At 40.7% G+C, this 21,515-nt stretch overlaps 1 long non-coding RNA gene across 16 annotated transcripts in view; it reads right to left on the bottom strand.

The window, feature by feature from the left end:
- LOC133252648 (uncharacterized) overlaps positions 1–21,515 on the bottom strand; it is a 279,302-nt gene that overhangs the window by 138,510 nt on the left and 119,277 nt on the right. For 14 of the 16 annotated variants that reach the window (XR_009738022.1, XR_009738024.1, XR_009738029.1 and 11 more), the window contains one exon: positions 6,153–6,292. The exons of the other annotated variants lie outside the window; for them this stretch is intronic. This is a non-coding gene — a long non-coding RNA (uncharacterized LOC133252648). The remainder of the gene's footprint in view (positions 1–6,152; positions 6,293–21,515) is intronic. 16 annotated transcript variants of the gene reach the window in all.

Raw genomic sequence — 21,515 nt, 5'->3', positions numbered from 1 at the left:
ATCTATTGGAAAAAGGATGAGGTTATCTGTTGCAGTAAGGATGAGGAAATAAATAATAACTATTACAACACAGTGACCAGTCATCAAGTTTCTGACCTGTCAATTCAAAACAAAATATCTAGAAAACAGAAAATAAATTCCACATCCTCTATGTTGAGGTTGAGGAGTCCTGAGTGATAGATATATGGATGGGCCACAATTTAGCTTCTTGAGAAATTTCATCATCAGTTGCAAAATCAGTTATAACTTAATGATTCTATCCTGCCACTGAAAACCAGTAGCCAAGTCCTGAAAGGCCACCTTCCAGCACTCACTGACACTGCCCTGTAACTTCCAGGACATCACTAGATGGGGTTTGACACGGAATTCCACATCATGAGGACCAAAATTCAAAACTCAGCTCTGTAATTGATACATGTATATGTATAGCTGAGTCCCTTTGCAGTTCACCTAATAGGTCAGCTATTATTAATTAATCATTAATAATTAATTATTAAGCAGCTATACCCCAATACGGAGAAGGCAATGGTACCCCACTCCAGTACTTTGCCTGGAAAATCCCATGGATGGAGGAGCCTGGTAGGCTGCAGTCCATGGGGTTGCTAAGAGTTGGGCATGACTGAGGGACTTCACTTTCACGCATTGGAGAAGGAAATGGCAACCCACTCCAGTGTTCTTGCCTGGAGAATCCCAGGGACAGGGGAGCCTGGTGGCTGCCGTCTGTGGGATCACACAGAGTTGGACACGACTGAAGTGACTTAGCAGCAGCATACCCCAATACAATATAAAAAGTTCAAAAGAAAGAAAAAACTCAGCTCTGCAGTATCTACATTCTCTAAACAAGTTACTAAGCTTGCCTTTCCAGTTTATTTACAAAATCAGAATACAGGCACCTAACCCCTAAAAGAAGTGCTGTGAAGATTCAATAAGATAAGGAATCATTCTGACAATTAGCCAACAAATATTTACTGAAGGCACTGTAGTGGCTAGACACTGCTCTAGGAACTAGGGATATAGCTGTGAACCAGCCCTAGTGCAGCCTATCTTTTAGTGGAGAGAACTGGACAAAAAAATCAAAGAGCAAATAAATGAGTAGGGCAAGGAGAGACAAGGAGTAATACAGTATAGACTAAAAGGCTCTCATTTGAAAGAGGACATATGCACAGCCATCAGAATGAAGCGAGGGATGGAGACACGCATACACTCGGGGAAAGAACAGGCATCTCCCCAAACCCCTCTCCCCAAGGATACAGAAGGGCAGAAGGCCTGAGGCAGGGCTGTGCCTGACATGTTGAAGGGAGCATCTGGAGGCTAGCGCGGGTGAGACGGGTGAGCAAGGGCAAGATGGTAGAAGATGAGGTCACGAAGGTTCCTTACACCAGGTAGAGCCTTGTATCCAGTGAATCGACATTTGGATTGTATTCTCTCACAGGAAGCAGCTGGATGATTTGAGCAAAAGAGTGATATGAGTCTACCTGTGTTCTAAGGGACCACTGTGGCTGCTGTGTTAAAAAACCCCAATAGACAAGGCTGGAAGAAGGGAGCCTGGTTAGGAGACCACGGAAGTGTCTAGGTGAATAAGAGTCAAGGCTTGGGCTAGACTGACAAGCAGTGCAAGCAAGAGAAGTAATATCAGGGTGTATTTTTAGGTGGACCTACTAGGCTTTGCTAATAGATTAGATGAGGATAGCAGATAAAGCACCTAGTTGCTGTTATTTATTTGCTCAATCATGTTCAGCTCTTTGTGACCCCATGGACTGTAGCCTGCCAGGCTCCTCTGTCCATGGGATTTTCCAGGCAAAAAACCTGGAGTGGGTTGCTATTTCTTTCTCCAGATTAGATGTAGACAGCAGATAAAGCACATGGTATATAGTGTTATTCAGAACCTTTTGATCTGGGGGGGCTACAGTGGAGGCATCTTCAAGAACACGTATCTAGAAGAGTAAGACTACACCCAAGCATCAGCTCTACAATCAGGACATAATGGCTCAAAACCAAGATCTGCAGTGTCACCTTAACAAGACAGCCCAGTACTACTGCCAGCAAGATAAGACCAGACCTCAAAGGTTTTAATATAGCTAAAGAAGGGATATATCAGCCAAATGGGGGTTTTATATATGAAAACATACATAAAAAGAGAATTATAGAGGCAGAAGCTGACTGTACCTTTCCAAACACCATCCAGAGTATGGGGAGCCTTGCCAAGTGATGTCAGTTATTATAGTCCATTGGCAAGGCCACCTCTATTGCAGGGATTGACATAGGGAATTGCAGCCAACTGACTTCGAGTATCCTCAACTTTTGGCAAGATAAGTCTCATTGCGGAGATGGATGCTGATTGCTTGGTAAGTACGGCAGGCAGTAAAAAGGGAAATCTGGCTATCGCAATCACAAGAGTCCAGAAAATGGCTATTAACAGGATAGAAGGCTCTAAGACAAAGGCAGACAAGTCAGAAAATCACTGTTCCTTGGCCCAGGTGAAGAATTGTGGTCAAACATAAAGTTGTCTCTTCTATAGAACCCCCAATCTCGATTACCACCTTTAAATTAAAGGCCAGTGATATTTGCCATGCGTAGACATGCTTGGATAAAAAAGCACCATGATAAATTTTTTCAACCTTGGTGCTAAGTAGTGAAGAACTTGATGGATTGTTTTCAACAGCTGAAATATCAACACTAAATTTTGTTCGCTCTTGCATAATTCAGTTTAAAAGAAAACTGTTCTTTGGAAATGGTATCCTACTGATTGACCCTAAAAAATACTTATTGTTTATTGCTGCATGAGATTTATCAGGTTTTGGAAACCCTACCATTATATGTAAATGTATATTTCACAGGATTGATTACAACCCACAGACACACCAATATTTTAAGTATGTTAACAAAAAAATAACTCTAAAATAGATTACACTCTGTTCAGTGCCCTCTTAAATAGAGGACATTGAAAATATTTCATCCTTTTCTTAAAGAATCAGAGTCATTACTATGAACGTGACAATCATGAAGGCCTCAGAAACCACTGACCTCCACAGAGCGACACGTTCTTGAACTAAATGGTCCCTTTGAAAAATGAACTATTACAATAGTTTTTCTTTGGCCCCTCTCTACCAAAGAATTACTTTCTCTTTTAGCTACTGCCGGCATGTCTGACTTTTCCAGAAAGCTATGCGCTAAAATTTGTCCCCCTAAAATTGTTATAGTGAAATCCTAACACCCAGTGTGATGGCATTTGAACACGGGGCCTTTGGAAGGATAATAGGTTTAGATGAGGTCATAATGATGGGCCCTTCATAATGGGATTAGTGTCCTTATAAGAAAACACTTTGCTCAGTTGTGTCCAACTCTCTGCAACCCCATGGACTATAACCTGCCAGGCTCCTGGGGAATTCTCCAGGCAAGAATACAAGAGTGGGTAGCTATTTCCTTCTCCAGGGGATCCTCCTGACCCAGGTATCAAACCTGGGTCTCCTGCATTGCAGGTGGATTCTTTACTGTCTGAGCCACCAGGGAAGCCCCATAAGAAAATGCATCAGAGACTTTACTTTCTCTCTCTCCTCACACACATGCTCTGAGAAAAGGCCACTGAAAAGCTAACCTTCTGCAAGCCAGTAAGAGGGCTAGGAACCAAATTGGACTGTACCTTGATCTTTTTCTTCCAGGCGTCCAGAATTGAGAGGAATAAATGTCTTGCTTAGGTCACCCCATCTATTGTATTTTGTTATGGCAGCTCAAACTAACTAAAACACAATGCAACCACATTTCCACTTCTGAGTCACTACTTCTAATCTGGACTTCCTTGGTGGTGCAGTGGTAAAGAACCCACCTGCCAATGCAGGAGGCGCAGGTTCCATATTTGGGTAGGGAAGAGCCCCTGGAGAAGGAAATGGCAACCCACTCCAGTATTCTTGCTTGGGAAATCCCATGGACAGAGGAGCCTGGCAGCCTACAGTCCCTAGGATCACAAAAGAGTCAAACATGACAAAGCAACAAAACAATAACAACAACACTTCTGATCTACTAGGAACCACTTGACCAAAGTTTGCTTAAAGCAAAAGTTTGAATGTGATCCATGGAGGCTATTTCATTTGTTTTGACTGCTCAACCGTCTTCATTATCTACTCTCAAATTCCCAGTTAAATTTTGGCATTCAGAAGTTCAGTGTTTACATTTCTTTTCTAGGCTACTAATAGCTGAAAACTGGTTAATAAAATTAAAAATCTGTACTGATAGTAATTTATTTTTTTTTTAAGGAAGGGGGGAAAATGTTTAATTATCTCAAATCTGAGTTAAGAAAAGACTCTCAAAGCCCCTCTAAGTTCAGAGACATGTTCTCTTTGAGAAATCATGATGATATTCTTTCTGACTTTTAGCGTTTTTGGTGTGAATGGATGAAAGATTTGGCAAGGTTGGGAGTGAGATGGAGAAGCAAATAGAAACTGTATATGTAGAATTTATATTGTCTTTAGGGATATAGTTAAGATGGTATTTTTAGACATTCGGGAGTTTGGGAGAATTGAGGGTAAGGGAGGACTATTGCTAATGAAACTTCTGGAATAATAAAAGTAATTAGTATGCAGTTCATGTCAAACATATTATTACTGTGGTTGGGTGACAAGGTAAGCATAAACTGCAACAGACTATTATTCTGAGAGTAAATAATGTGATTTCTGACCAATTTTAGCATTTGTTCTGGGTAGGGAAAGCTACTAGTTTGCAGTAGGAGTTGGGACTCCCTTGAGTTGTTTTTTTCTGTTTTTTTTAGCAGAATGAGTCGTGAAGATGCTTAACAGGATGGGGGCAAGGAATACTTGATGAGGAACTTTCTTAGGAGATAAGATTTAAGATTATCAGTTGCTAATAAGGCCCTGGAGAAGGAAAAAGTGTACTTTGCAAGTAATGACTTGTTATCTCATGTACATTTTATGCCGTGTATATATTATGATGACTCCTGGATATAAGAGAGGAAAGGAAATAGAGCTTAGTTATAAAGTAAATAAAGAAGGACACTGACTTATTTCAACTTCCACCTTGGATGCAGAGCCAAGTGCGTCAAGTGGGTACTGTGTACAACGAATGCAAATATTCTCCGCCAGGGGCTAGGATTTTAGGAGTGGCAATTGAAAAATTAAAAATGAAAAAGCGAGAAAGAAAATTATGTGATTCTCCCTTGCCTGTGTTGTAAGCACAGGGCCCTATGCAGAAGTGCCGTTAAGTGCCTGCTATCTCTCCTCCAGCAAATTTTCTAACTTGGCCAAGCACAGTAGCTTAGACACAATCGGGCAGCTTAAATGTCTGTGCAAGAAACAGCTACATTTGTAAGTTTCCTAAGCACTGTCACCTAAATTATTACAACAGTTTTCTGTGAGATTTCATTACTCTTAATGATTTGTAGATAAGGAAGGCAGAACTCAAAAAGTTAAGTGCTTTCCCACAATCAAATAGTCAAGCAGGATCAAAGATGGGTCCCCAACTTAGATCTGACTTCAAATTCAAGCTCTTTGCCCTGACTACACAGAAACCATATAAACCAAACAAGAGGCATGTGCATCCCCCAGCACTGGGCCTGACCACAGCCGGCAACACAATACAAATTAGCTCCAGAGTAACAATCCATATCCAAAGAATTGGTTTCACACTACACCATCTAGCTCTCAGCTTATTTCCAATGCCTCAACCCACCCAAAATTACAATGACATTCTGGCTGAGAAAGAGCATTTCATCACGCACCCATCATGAACCCTTATTCACTGGAAAACTATGTAGCATTTGCTCAAAAGTTCTTTGACTATCATTCATCCCTCAATTTTCAATCAGCTGTCTGTTGGTAGCATCTGAAATGACAGAGCTTGTTTGTGGTGAATGACAGGGTAATTTTCAGTGAAGCTCAAGTTTATGAACTTGAAGTTACAGCAAATGTGTAAAGTGAGATTGAAAACACCATTGCATCAGTTTTTCAGAGTTTAAAGATTCTTCAAAGCATTAAGAAGAATCACCAAGCTACTCATACATGTCATTAGTTTGAATGGAAAATAATTTCAAACGCCACTTTTCCATGGAGATTTTGAACAAGAATTTTGTTTCCCAGAGATTTCTTATTTCAGCTCCACCTGGAGAATTTTTCAATCCTGTTCTACCACACAATCTGACTTACCTCCATGAAAGATTCTAGGGATCTCACTCTTGAGTTGCTTAGGCCTTCTTGAGTAAATCCTCAAGGTTGGCACTTAATCCATGGTCATCTGTCATGTTTTCATATACAGACGTCATTTGTTCCTGTCTTTTGTTCCTTCCCTGAGGATAAGGACTGCGTATTACATATTTCATACTGTAACAAAACCCTATGACAGATAAAGTAACAGCACTAGGTCTTAAAAGTAGCAGGTATTACTATATGGAATTTAGAGGTAAATTTAACGGTATCACTGATTACACACTGGTAGAAGGATTGAAGGCGATGGCACCCCACTCCAGTACTCTTGCCTGGAAAATCCCATGGGTGGAGGAGCCTGGTGGGCTGCAGTCCATGGGGTCACGAAGAATCGGACACGACTGAGCGACTTCAATTTCACTTTTCACTTTCATGCATTGGAGAAGGAAATGGCAACCCACTCCAGTGTTCTTGCCTGGAGAATCCCAGGGATGGGGGAGCCTGGTGGGCTGCTGTCTATGGGGTCACACAGAGTCAGACACGACTGAAGCGCCTTAGCAGCAGCAGCAGCAGCAGCAGAAGGATTGAAAAACCAAAAAACTGTAAGGCAGCCCACAAGTCAGCAACAGTAGGAAGTCCTATTACTGTTGGGGGGCGGGGGAGAGGCGGAGGTGGGGGAGGTGCAAACGATGGGAGGAGGTGTTACCACAGCCCAGAAGCCAGAGCCTTTCAGTAAGAGCTGGAACCATGCAGGAGACCCAGCTACTGCCAGAGACACCAAAGGAAGCAAAAAGAGAGGTAAGAAAACTCTGACTTCTCTGCCCTACTCTCACCCCCCAATTTTCTACCATGCCTTCTTTGGGTGCACCTACTTAGGGGCCAAAGAGTAAGAAAGCATGTATCTGTGACACAAACCAGAATGAGAAAAGAATCAGAGAGTAAACAAACAGCTTAAAGAGAGTAAACACACAGCTTAAAGAAACAGTGATTAACAGATTCTTATGGTAGATACAGAAATCAATTAATCCATAAGCAACCATCGTATATTACAATTTGAGTTTCCCTTTTAAAATGGTTAGTATAAAAGACTACAGGATGAAAGGTTAAAATGTGTATAGAGTAGTCTTTTGCTTTTAGCAATGGGATATCAGGAGATTTGGACCAATCTCCTTTCTGAGGATAACTAATGTACATACTCACAATACATATACATATTCTGCTTGAAAGCACTGGATACTGAACAAGATAGTAATGATCCAGTGTTTGGATTTTTCCTCTTGATAGAATTTACTGACTCATGAAGAGGCAGCCAAAGGGCTATGCAGTACTGTTCTGCAGCTTCATGGAGATAAAATCACAAATGTTGTAGTCTTAGGCTTGGTGAGAGAGTCTAAAGCAAAGTGTTAGTTGCTCAGTCATGTCCAACACTTTTCGTCTCGTGGACTGTAGCCTGCCAGGCTCCTCTGTCCATGGAATTCTCCAGGCAAGAATACTGACGTGGATAGCCATTCCCTATTCCAGGGGATCTTCCTGACCCAGGGATCGAACCCAGGTCTCCTGAATTGCAGGTGGATTCTTTACCATCTGAGCCACCAAGGAAGCCCAAGAGAGTCTAAGTCACCCTAACAGAGTGAACCAGAAGGAGACTGGCTCTTACAGCTATTTCAGCTGAGCTTTGAATCATCTTCATCCCTAAAACTGGATTAAGATGATTTCAGATTTAAGAGCTGCCAGGCATGTAGTAGAAGAAAACATAAATCTTCCCCAAGCAAAGAACTTATCTTACACATCAAGTAATTTCTACACATAATTTTTCAATACAACTTCTGAAACCCAATAAAATAACAGCAAGAAGACAAGAACAAGAAACAAAGAGCCAACAGATGATGGAAAGAGACTCACAGTAGATCCAGATATTAAACTTATTAGGCATGAATTTTAAGATAACTATAGTTGCTAAGTGATGATAACTGTTGAAATTGGGTGATGGATTTTTGTGGGTTCTCATATATTTTCCTCTGCTTTACAGTATATATTGTGATTTTTTTCCATAATGAAAAGAAAAAAGTCTATGAATCAATCCAAAGAGAATCCTAGTTGGCTCTTTTGTCATCACCACATCAGGAACACACTGAACATCACTGTCAAGGGAAACATCACATCAGCTTTCTGACATTCATCAAAGTTTGCTAAGTCATGAACAGTAATGAAATACTGAGAGCAGAAAGACAAAACTATACTTACTCTTTCAAGGAAATAAAAGGCCAGATTGCGAATTCAGCATAGAATAGAATTTACTTTTAAAGGACATTTCAAACTGAAGAACAACTAAGTAGAAATTCTAGAAATGAAAAATACAATAGCCAAAGTGAAGACCTCAATGGCTCAGTTTAGAACAATCTATACCCAACTGAAATCAGACTTAATGAACAAAAACTAGTGACGTAAGAAAAATACTTAGCATAAAGAGGCAAAAAGTTGGAAAATATTTTTCAAAGAGGATAGGAAAATATTTAGAAGATCTAACATACTTCTGGAATCCTAGAGAGAAAGGAAAGCAATAAATGAGTCAAAAATAACATATTAAGAAATAGTGGCTAAGAATTTTCCCAAATAAATTGTAGATTCAAGAAGTCCTACAAACTCCAAATAGAGTATAGAAGTCCTCACATAGGCTTTACTAGCCAAACCACAGTAAAACTGCTGAGAACCAAAAACAAAGAGATATTTTTTTTATTTTTTAATATAAATTTATTTATTTTAATCGGAGGCTAATTACTTTACAATATTGTATTGGTTTTGCCATACATCAACATGAATCTGCCACAGGTGTACACGTGTTCCCCATCCTGAACCCCCCTCCCACTTCCCTCCCCGTACCATCCCTCTGGGTTGTCCCAGTGCACCACCCCCAAGCATCCTGTATCCTGCATCGAACCTGGACTGGTGTTTCATTTCATATATGATATTATACATGTTTCAATGTCTTTCTCCCAAATCATCCCACCCTCTCCCTCTCCCACAGAGTCCAAAAGACTGTTCTATACAATGCAGTTAGTGTAGGTGGCTCATGCAGGAGACCCAGTTCAATCCCTAGATCAGGAAGATACCCTGGAGAAGGGAATGGCAACCCACTCCAGTATTCTTGCCTGGAAAATTTTATGGACAGAGGAGCCTGGTCAGCTATAGTGCATAGGGTTGCAAAGAGTTGGACAGGACTGAGCAACTAACACTTTCACTTTCAGAGTACAAAAGAAAACTGCTTTTAAAGAAGCAGTGAGAGCAACAACCATCTTCTCAAAACATGGAAATGAATACCAAATGAAATTTCTTCAAGGTGGGTGCCTTTTGGTGCTTCCCAGGTGGCGCAGTTGGTAAAGAATCCACCATGCAGAAGACATGTTCAATCTCTGGGTTAGGAAGATCCCCTGGAGAAGGAAATGGCAACCCGCTCCAGTATTCTTGTCTGGAAAATCCCATGGGCAGAGGAGCCTGGAGTGCCACAGTCCATGGGGTTGCAAAGAGTCGGACATGACTGAGCTCACACGTAATATAGGCGCCTTTTGAGAGGAAAAAGGAATAATTGGGAAGAGACAAGAGAAGGCCCTAAGGGCTGCTGTCGATATTTTACTTCTTGACCTTGATGTGCTTACACCAATATTTACTCCATGATTAATCACTGAACTATATATTTTTATGTTTAGTGTACTTTTCTGTATGTTTATCATAGTTCATAATATATTTAAAAAGCAGATTGTGGTTGAAAGAACTCTATTAAATAATCATGTAATAACTGTCAGGCTGTGCTTAGCTCTATTGGAAAGCAAACTTTATTGTACAGTAAAATTTTAGGCTACAGAAGGAAAATCCCAAATATTTGAGAAAAAAGTTCTATGAAGCCAAGGTGTGTAATTGAAACCAGTCTATCCTCTTTTTTCTTATTCGTGATCCTGAAGAAGCTTGACTGTAAAGACCAAATACATATGCTAATCACAAACAATCATATCAGTAATATGTTAAATATGCTTTCAAAGTGATTAGTGGAAACCTTTGAAAGCCATTTGCCTCCAAACCCTTAACTATACACCATCAGCTGCTTTTATTATTTGTCGAGTTTTGCATTACAGAATTTAATAAACAAAGGGGCCAGACTAGGTCTTCTATAATTATTTCATCATTAATCATGCCATCTTTGATCACTGACTTCTCTCTACAATAAAATATGTAAGCCATCAAAATTATAGGATGGAAATATATTGATACCATTTGCTCTAGATGTGGTAAGCTGCATCCATGCTGCCGCTCATACTCCCCAGGGTTGCCATGAAAATGCAAAGAGAAGCTAATTGCACATAGTAAGAGTTTTAATTGACAGGTACCTGACCATTACAGCAATTTCCACTTCCAGAAGCATCCCAGCTGACATTGTTATAGATTAACATAACTGAAAAGAGTGGGACTAATTGGAGCAATTAATTAAAAATACACAATTAGCTTCCATGGCAGAGATATTTTTTTAGTTTTTACCCTCATCGCTTGAGGCCTGTGAGGATTGTATGGAGTCTTACTACATGGGGGTTGTCTGTGCTGATAATTAAAAAGGAGAGACTTGGAAAGAGGGGAGAAACAGAGGGGACAACTCACAGGCCAACCAGGTGATGGAGTCTGGCCAGTTTCCCTCAGGACGAGCCAAGAGTAGAGCAAAGGTCAGGAGCCTGAATGAGAACACAAGGTGGTGTCTAAATAAGAGCCCCAGAAACTGAGGGGTTTCATCCTTTCACCAGTTCCTCTGTCTGAAAAGAAGGAAGGTAACTAGCACTTGTCTGTCTACTTCCTAAGAATATGGAGCAGAGTCAGGAACGACTTCAGTATTGTCAGGAAAAGAACACTGCCCCTTTGCACTTCACCCTCACTGCCACCAGCCTGAGGTTGGAGGACTTCAAATTTTGGCAGCTGGTTCCTAGAATAAAATCTGATTTCTCTGGTTCCGTGTTGGAGTGATAAGAAGGATTCAGCACATTTCTAGAAGGATGTGAAGAGTCAAGAAAGGGACATATTCTCATCCACTCACATCCTGGTCTCACGGCAAACTGACCTAACTCTCACCTGAAACATGCAGAGAATGTACCAATGAGCCTGAGCTACAGAGTATATCACAGAAATTCCTTTTATATACTTAAAATCAAGATGTCAGGGTGAAGCTTGCACCACAAAGGAAGCTGAAAGTGAATGAGTAAAGATTCTTATTGGTCAGAGTCTCTGGGAAAGGTCACTACATGATGTCACGAGTCCATCCACAGAGGACCTGCCCGGGTTTTCCTTGGCACCTTTTTCCTGGGCACTGTGCTAGGAAGTAACATCCTACATAGGCTCGATTCTTCCCATGATCTACTCTGTTCCAGTGAGATGGAGCTAGAATCACAGTGACAGGCTATGTAAAGAGGATGCTCCAGTGAGCAAGTGATATGACTTAGGCTCCAAAGAGAGCTTTGTCACAGCTGTTTTCACGCTCTGGTACATGTCACATCTGAAAAAGAAGATGAACTTGATGATTCTTGGTTACAAATAAACCAGGTCACTGTTTCAGCATTTTAGTTCAAGCACAGGATTGGAGATACATGTTTTTCCATGATACTTCCACAGACTGAAGACGACAAGTGTAGTGGCAAAATACTGACCAGTTCCATAAATTCCTACATATTTAATAGAAACAAATAGTGAATGCTAGAAGACAATGCAAAACCATTTAGCTAAAAATTTGAATAGGTAATGCTGCTGCTGCTAAGTCGCTTCAGTCGTGTCCGACCCTGTGCGACCCCATAGATGGCAGCCCACCAGACTCCCCCATCCCTGGGATTCTCCAGGCAAGAACACTGGAGTGGGTTGCTATTTCCTTCTCCAACGCATGAAAGTGAAAAGTGAAAGTGAAGTCGCTCAGTCGTGTCCAACTCTTAGCGACCCCATGGACTGCAGCCTACCAGGCTCCTCCGTCCATGGGATTTTCCAGGCAAGAGCACCGGAGTGGGGTGCCATTGCCTTCTCCTAGGTAATGCTAGTGATGATTATATAGAGGAAAAGGTAAAATTTACCTTTATTTTCCCTCTTGATTCAACACTTAGCTATATTGTAGCAATGATCGGACAGTTGATACATTTCTCTTTAACCTCAAACATACTTACATTTTATTTGCCATCCTCCAGCTGAACACACATAAATTATAGCTACTTGTGCTTGGTAAATATGTTCATCACACAGGCAATCAAAAATTTATGATGCTTCAGTGACTGATGAAAAATGCCAAAACATTTTAATTGCTTTATATACCCATGGCTTCAAGCTCACTCTAACAAAACCAATTAAGGCACTGGCATAACATTTGGTGGCAGAGAACAAATAGATGTAACTTCAAATTACATTCATTACCAAAACTGTTTCCGTCATTAAGGATGAGAAAAATTGTGTCGAATTAGAATATTATAGATGATATTTAAACCAAGAGATACCAATAGGCTGCTTAGAGATCAGCCTCCCTACCTTACCAGAATTGTAAAAAACAAAAACCCCAGAAATTCACAAGAAAGAAAATAAAAAAGGAAGCAAATAACTATTATTATTAATATATGTCTGTGGGCCCAAAATCAAAGGCAAAAGTGTGGAGAAGTTGGTATAGACAATAACTTCTCATTTTTTTCTATTTGAATTCAGCCTAAATAGCTTTAGATTAAAGTAAACTGACTTACCAGTATAGGCAGAAACATAATCGGAGACAGATAATAAGAAGCAGTGACTTTCCCCAGTTCTTGGCCCAAGAACTAACCCCAGCCTGACCACTGCCCAAGGAAGAAGAGAATAAAAGGGAGATAACAAGCTAGCTTGGCCTTGCCCTGTTTAGCAATGGTCTTGGACTTGAAAATTCAGCTCTTATACAGAAAAAAATAGGAAATAACAAGCTACGATCAATGGCTAAACACGATACTAGGAAAGTATCATTTGGGTGAATCGGGAAAGCTCTCAGCTGAGAGTAACAGAAAATCCATCTAACATCGACTCAGCTAAGAGCATGTTTAACCCTCAGCAAAAGTCTGGATGCAGGCAATGGTTAGTGTCAGTCCACCAGCTAAAATATAGCAGAGCCATGTTGGCTATCCTTAGTCTTTCTCTTGGGTCTCTTACCTCATGGTTGCAAAATGGCCTTCAAAATCTAGGCATCATATCTGAATTCAAGGCTAGAGGTAAGGGAAAGAGGTTTCAGGATCACTACACTTTTATTTGGAAAGTGCAACTCTTCCCCAAAGCTGCCAGCAGAATCTTGTTTACGTGTAATCGGACAAAACTATGTCCTACAGTCACTCTTGGCTGTGAAAGAGTATGAAAAATTAAGTATTGGGATGTGGGGGAGGGAGGGACTTCTTCTTCCAGAGAAAGAGCGAGTTGTGGGCCCAGGGGCAAGACAGAAGTGAGGAAATAACAACCTTTAAGGAAATAATGTAATCATCTGGCATCAGGTTTTCAGGTAACATCATTAGAAGTGAGGAGGAAATATTCCCTTCTGTACTTCTCACACACGGGAAAACATTTCACCAAAGAGCAGACTCTCTCACACCAGCTTACCCTCACAGGATGAGCGTCAATAGTTTCCCTAGACTAACAACTAAAAGGGCCCAGACGTGCCTGGAGCATCATAAAACCAGACAGGTCAAACTATGCACAGGCCTTCTGCAGTAATTCTATCAGGTTATGTACAGTCTTTAGTACAGGCCTTCTGTAGCATTTCTATCAGGTATAGTCTTCTTCAGTATTTTCATCTACCAAACCACAAATAAGATGGGGAAATGATGGTCACCCTAAGATAAGGACAATGTATGACCTGGTACAGAAAATGCCAAAATAAATGAAATACTTGACAAACAACTGAATAGTGATTAGAAAGGCAAAACAATTAACACGCACTATTTCTGAAGCAGCCTCAGAGATAGAAAGTTTAGAGATGAAATAGGAAAAAGGAAAAAAAGCCCTGCAAAAGTTTTCTAAAAACTAATTGGTAAGATGGAAGCAATAGGGGGAACTATTTTGGTGCAGAGATGACCTCATTTTTTCCCCCAGGTATGTGCAGATCCACTTGGGGCAAAATATTTTGGCCAGACCCTAATTTCACAGTAAGTTTTTCAAACTAATGAGGCAAACATATACCACTTAGATCCTAATGTGCTGTGATAGCAGAGAGCTTTGAAGTATTTTTCATTTACTCAATTAGCAAAGTGGTTATGAACCCTTTCTATCAACTAGATGCATTGAGGAGCTTTTAAACTTATATTCGCGTTTGTCCTCCCACTCCCCATAAATTCTGATTTCATTGGCTTAGGGTAGAGCTCAGGTGCAGCCTGTTTTATGTTTGTTTGTTATTTAAAACTCTTGCATTGATTCCAAAGTAAAAGCCAGAGTTGAGAAAAAATGGATTAAAAATAATACTCAATGGCATTGAGGGTATAGTCAGAACACATAAAAACACTGAGTGAAAATTAGTATCATCTGTCTGACATGCAATTTAACAATAAGTTAGATGCCTAAACAAATTGATTCCCTTTCTAAGAATATATCCTAAAGAAATGGGCAAAGAATCAAAGACTAATATACTAAAATGTTCACTGCAACATTAGTTATTATCAACTGTATCCAACAATGAATACAATTGAATTACCTGACTCATTTGTTAAAATGTTTTCAAAGAAAAAACTTCCAAAGTGTTAACAATGGTCTCATAATGGGATTATATCAATGATAATCATTTCTTAATAGTTTTAAGTATTTTCTCAAATCTATATACACATGTTAATTTTAAAATCAAGAAAAAACCAAAAAACATTTCTTTCCAAAGTCTTTGGTTTTAGTATTTGTGGGGCCTTCATTTGGCTGGAAAAAATCTGATTACTGCCATATTCACTGTGTACAGGGCTTTTAGTTTGAAGGAAAACTTAGGTTTCCATCATTAAATGATCAGATCAAATAAGCTGTAGAGAAATATTCAAAATACCTTTTAGAGAAAACTTTCATAGCTTCTTTATAAAATTAGCTCTATTTCATGAAAAGTATAATTTAATCTTCAAAAATATAATTTTAAAGGAATATAAATATATGCAGTCAGTAGGTATAATGAAATTAGCCCAAATTTTCTAAAACATTGTTGCCAAAGATGTTATTCTCCTAGGAGAAATTTAACCAGAAATGTTTTTGAATATGTTAAATATACAGGATAATCCATAATAGGTTAAGCAACATAGGAAAGCTGTGGATATTCATTTATAAAGGTGTTTGTTCCTGCAGGACTGGACACTCCATTTTCTCTCCTTATTCTGTACTTCTCATTTTGTCCCCATGATCCTTTCCCCCCTGAAAAGAAAGGTAGTTCCCTGCCCCTCTGAACTCAAATATTTACAATATTTACACTTGCTTTATTTAGTTTTGCTTCATGGAAACTCACGGCTGAGCCAAGCATACTGCAGCATTGGTTTCCAATTTCACATTCCCCAGAAAAAAACAGCTGGCTTAATGTCATGGTTATTGAGTTAATTGCTGTTTTGATGACTTAGGGTAATGACTTGCATAAGCCCCTAATTTAAACCTTCAGAAAATGTGCACAAGCTCTGTTGGGTATAGACAAGAGTCCAGTCTGAGTCACCAAGCTACAGAGAAAGATGGCTGCTGCCACACTGGCTGGGGAGGGAGGAAGAGAATCTAGCCATGCTGTTAGCACTCAGGGGTGAGGACCACTGGCTATTTGTTTAGCAGCCATAGGCAAGGAAAGGGGCTCTTTCTCAGTAGTTTGGGAGAGTCCAATGTGACTACTACTCAGATCATGAGGCTTGAATTTGCTGGAGGAAGGAACACATGGATGGTTACCTCTAGACACACAGAGGAATATTATTGGGATTAGGTTCAGCCAATAGTGCACAAAAGGAGACAAACTAAAAGCCAGTATGGTTAGAGTCTCCATTTGTTAAGGGCAAAGAAAATGGGCTGTAGACTGCAACCTAGGCAGGCCCAGCAAAAGAGTTGAGTGTAAATGAACTCAGAAAAACCTATAAAATAGGTGGTTGGAAAAAAAATAAAACAGGTGGTTGGATGTGGGTACTTTCCACCTGCTGTACACTACATGCTGAGCTGCTCTGCAGGGCCCACCCAGGTCCTATCTTTGCTTTCACACACATTGCGAGTTAATTTCTACTAGCTCCAAAATAGCAAAGGCAAGGCTGGCTGACAACATCCCAAGTGTTGACCCTCCTTGGGTCTATCTTACATTTTGGATGGAGAGGAGAGAGGATATGGGGAAATTCAGGAAAAACGCTGGTTGTGCCTGGCAGGACAAGCAGATCCTTCATCCCCAAGACCCCAACAGCAGCTTCTATGAAGGGACCTAAGGCAGCTCCATTTCTCTGTCATCTTCTAGGGGTTGGGGGTAATGAAGACAGAAACTATAATAGAACTAAAGGGACCTTAGAGGTCACATGAGACTCACTTAAATTTCAATGAACAAATCAAGACGGCATGTCTTCTCTGAAAAGTCACTGGTGATTCTTTTAACCTTCATAAATACTTTATCCCTATCTCAACTCTGCCAGAACCCTAGAACTTCAGAGGGATCTAAGACTGCAATCCTTGAAAGAATACTCAGAACCATGTTATTATCACAATGAGTGAACATTTACTATGTTCCAGGTACTGTATTAAAACTTGAAGTTGAGTATGTCATCCTAATTGTTTCCACCATCAATGATTCCCAGATACAGAAACAACCTTAGAAAGTGGAAGGTTTTATGCCTGGTGACACAGAAAGAATGGGGATCCAAGATTAATCCCAGGCAGCCCCATGACAGAACGAGATTTGAACCACTCACTGTAGGAGGTGGGGGTGGGGGCAGGTAAAGAAGTGGTAGCAGAGGTGAGTCAGCCACACCTGAGTGCTGACAGTATGCCAGCCTCTTTGCTAAGCACCTTTCACCCACTTCTGCTATTACAACATCTTAAAGATAGGTTTGTTTCATCAACTCCTATCTTACACATAAGAAAACTGAAGTTCAAAGGGGTTAGATGATCTCTCTCTGGTCCTCCCAGAGAAATAAATGCTGGAACTAGCATTAGAATCCAGACAGCCAGATTCCCCCAGTTTTTGGACCCAATATTTTTGCAGCTACCAGGAAGAAAAGCTCACTGAGAGGTCTGGCTGGTAATTTGAATCTTGAGCATATTCTAACCTCTAGAAGGATAAGACGGAGAAGGCAATGGCACCCCACTCCAGTACTTTTGCCTGGAAAATCCCATGGACGGAGCCTGGTGGGCTGCCGTCTATGGGGTCGCAGAGTCGGACACGACTGAAGCGACTTAGCAGCAGCAGCAGCAGAAGGATAAGAAAAGTTTCATTTGTGTTGTTTGAGGTTTTCTGTTATTTGATTTCTTTTTCTTAAAAAGCACTAAAAAGGACAGTTATGCGGGTCTTCCAACACTGTAACTCCACCTTAAATAGAGATGGTATAACAGCACTGCAAGGAGATCCAACCAGTCCATTCTAAAGGAGATCAGCTCTGGGTGTTCTTTGGAAGGAATGATGCTAAAGCTGAAACTCCAGTACTTTGGCCACCTCATGCAAAGAGTTGACTCATTGGAAAAGACTCTGATGCTGGGAGGGATTGGGGGCAGGAGGAGAAGGGGATGACAGAGGATGAGATGGCTGGATGGCATCACTGACTCAATGGACATGAGTTTGAGTGAACTCCGGGAGTTGGTGATGGACAGGGAGGCCTGGCGTGCTGCGATTCATGGAGTCACAAAGAGTTGGACACGACTGAGTGACTGAACTGAACTGAACAGTACAGAGAAAAAGTCGCTAGATCATTCTTCCTCGTGGACCACAAGTTTAATCACGAGGGGGTTGTAAGACCAAAGACCACTAAAAACAGTACATGTAAATTAAAGAGAGTTGTTCTTGAGTACCATTATCTTTTTCATAGACGCTACATTTAAAAAATTTCCTTGCAGTAAATACAAACTACAGCATGAGACCTGAATTCAGATGCCTGTTGGAGTCTATTACACACCGTATTATTTTCCTGGTATTTGATGAAAGTGAGAAGGGATGATGAACATTTTGGCAGGCTTTATACTGGGCTGATCAATATTTTCCATTTCCCCATTAATGTGCTCCTACAACTCACCAGGCAAGAGGACAAGTTAACCGGATATAGCAGGAGAGAACGGGCCAAGCAGACCCATAAGTCAGGACAAAAAGAGAAGGGAAAAATTAATGGAAAGAAGCTGGAAAAAGAAGAGAGGGTTGGAGAAACACAACAAAAAGCTCATAAAATAGCTTTTGAAGTGACCAGTACACATATAATGAAGGTGGCAGAGTGAGTGAGAAAGCACCTTAAAGGAAATCAGTCCTGATGCTGAAGCTGAAGCTCCAATATTTTGGCCATCTGATGTGAAGAACTGACTCATTGGAAAAGACTCTGATGCTGGGAAAGATTGAAGGCAGGAGGAGAAGGGGGCAACAGGATGAGATGGTTGGATGGCATGACCGACTCGATGGGCATGAGTTTGAGCAGGCTCTGGGAGATGGAGATGGAGATGGACAGGGGAGATGGACAGGGAAGCCTGGTGTGCTGCAGTCCATGGGGCTGCAAAAAGTTGGACATGACTGAGTGGCTGAACTGACTGAACTGATCCACCCCACACCAGCCCAGCATTGTCAGTCTGTCTCCCAGAAGTTTCAGGTCCCAGACATACCACAAAAAGGAGACCCAGAAGGGAACTTTGAAACTCTAGTCAGTTTCAACATCCAAGATCTGTCTCAGTAGGCTGAAGGCTGTCATTAGAGTCACTATAGATAGCTTGGGCTCCAGGCTCCCTGACACTGCTGGGTTTGGGTGTCTTACTTACTGGGTCCCCACTTTCCCTAAAGACTTGAAAGTTGGCAGTAATGGAAGAAAGGTGTGAAGATCTCAGGATAAAGTCAAGTCTTAGGTGGATTACCAGCAAATACCTGTCTCCTAGCATGCTCTGGTGGGCTAGGATGAGGAACTGTATCAGAGCCCATTGCTAAGTTTCTTCAACTAAATTAAGCAGAGCCTGGGGACAGATTTAAGAGTATCAAGGCCAAACCATCACACAACCATGGAATCAGGAAACACCCACAAGGTCAGTGTTAGAAACGTGGACATCAGAATCCATAAAAAGCCAAGAGAGTAATGAAGAATGAGATCAGGAATGATGAAGACCCAAGTCAGGCTTCCTAGGAAGAAAAGGAAAAAGGTGGACAGTCACCAAGGATCTAGATGCTTGTACAGATGGGAGAAGAGACACACAGAACTCCAACAAGAGTGACTCCTATGCCTTCAAAGGACCTGCTACACCTGTTCAAGTCTCTTACAGCTGATTCTTCCTCATGAATGTATCCCCAGGGGCCCCTCAATCTGCTTGCTTTCTCATACATTTTGGATGAGAATGGATGTTTCTTAAATTTGTTTCTGGGCTACCCACCACCCCCATCTACTTATAATAAACTAATAACTCACAAATCAACAGGATAACCTTCTGTGAAGCTCCAGTTGACATGGCCATGCAGACAAAGAAGGGCCATCAGATGAGCCTGTGGCCTCATGAGATACACACTTGATAAGTTATCCCCAGGAAGGGCAAGAAAGAATATGACACCAAGGCATCAAAAAGGACTTTAATTTTACCTAGAATGTTTCATTTGGAGTTTGAAATGTTAATTATACGTTTTACATGTTGGAAATAAGTTGTTATATTCTGCTCAGTGCTTTTCAATATTTTTTAATGAATCAAAATAAAAAGAAACAAAAAATTATGAAAGACAGGAAGGGCGGATTGTGGGATAGATGGGGGAGGGGGAGGGCTGGAGGGGAAATGAGAGGAAAGGTGGAGAGCTGGATGGGAGTGAGAGAGAAAGAAGAAACAGTCCTGTGGAAAGGCTCTGTGAAGCTGAGTGAACAGAGGGGTCAGCTGACAATGAAGCCAAGCTCCACTGAGGTCCTGACAGATATCCAAACAAAAGGAAGAATGAAGAAGTTTTAGAAGCCATGAACACACAGACATTCTTAGAATCCAAAGAAGGACCCAGAGAAGTCCTCTCAGAAACCTGAGGCTCCAAAGGAAAGAAGAGAATTATGGTCCACAGGTAAATTCCATCAATGTTCCCAGAATTTCAGGGATCTGGTAATGATATGAACCTCCCATCAAATGCTTTCATTTGTCAAATCTAGCAAGGCAGTGTTTTTCTGGTTTAGAATAGAAGCTCAGGAGAAAACAGAATTCACTTTGCAGTTAAATTCCGAACCAATCTGTCAGGAAATGGACCTTTTCTATGATGGAGCCCCTGTACCACATTTACATTTCTGAAACAGAAATATGAGCAGTAAACATACCACCTGGGGACTGTCTACCTCCTAAGCTAGAAGCACAAAAATCCATTCCCTCTTGTGTTAAGAAAGAAAACTGGAGTTTTTTTTTCTCTCATAAGACTTTAAATATTCAAAACTAGCAGCTTATCAAATTTTCAGTGTTGGAGAGAAGAAAAAATTTCAAACATGTATTGATTGTTTCCTCTCATTAACTGAATCCTGGTAACGGCAGAGAATTCATAACTAACTGCCGGCCAAATACATCCTCTCATTAACTCCTGCCGCTTAATTATATCAATTGAAAGGTTCTAATTTTATTATGTCTTTTCAGATACTTAAATTCATTTATTGGGAAAGGAAGAATTTAGAAGGTTCAGGTCACATTTGGTTAACTTTCCTCAGAAGAAATCATCTTTTAGTACAAAAGGGATTGTCTGAGGCAATCGACTGACAGATTTCCTGCCCTGACTTTTTAAGGCTGTCAGAGAACAAAGCAACCACCCTTCACTGGGTCTGATTTCTATAAGCCACATTTGATAGGAAGAAAAAAGCTTGGCCTCCTCACTTGACAGTCACACTCTGGTTCAGGGAGAAGGTAAAATCCAACCACAGCATCTGGCTAGCAGAAAACTACCTCAATGTAGGAAAATGCATTTATGTATCCCTTCCTGGAACAGAAGGTAATTCAGAGTTGCAGGAAAAAAAGTGGCACATTTCAAAGCCTTACAATAAAGGGATAAGGAAATCTACACAAAGTCAACAAAGAAATATCTGAACCTAGAGGTCATTCAAGACATGAGTCCAGTGTATTTGTGGTTGTTTTTAGGCATCAGAAATGGTTTGTTTCTGGGAAGGAGAAACACACAAAATTGAACAAAATGAGCTATATATTACTGGGAAGTGTTCGTATATGGGGACTAGTTTAAATGTAAACACCACTAACTCTATAATC

Source organism: Bos javanicus, chromosome 8 (assembly GCF_032452875.1).
Source record: "Bos javanicus breed banteng chromosome 8, ARS-OSU_banteng_1.0, whole genome shotgun sequence".
NCBI classification, from domain to species: Eukaryota; Metazoa; Chordata; class Mammalia; order Artiodactyla; family Bovidae; genus Bos; species Bos javanicus.
The sequence above is the reverse complement of the archived record's forward strand: the minus strand, read 5'-3'. Positions and strand labels throughout refer to the sequence as shown.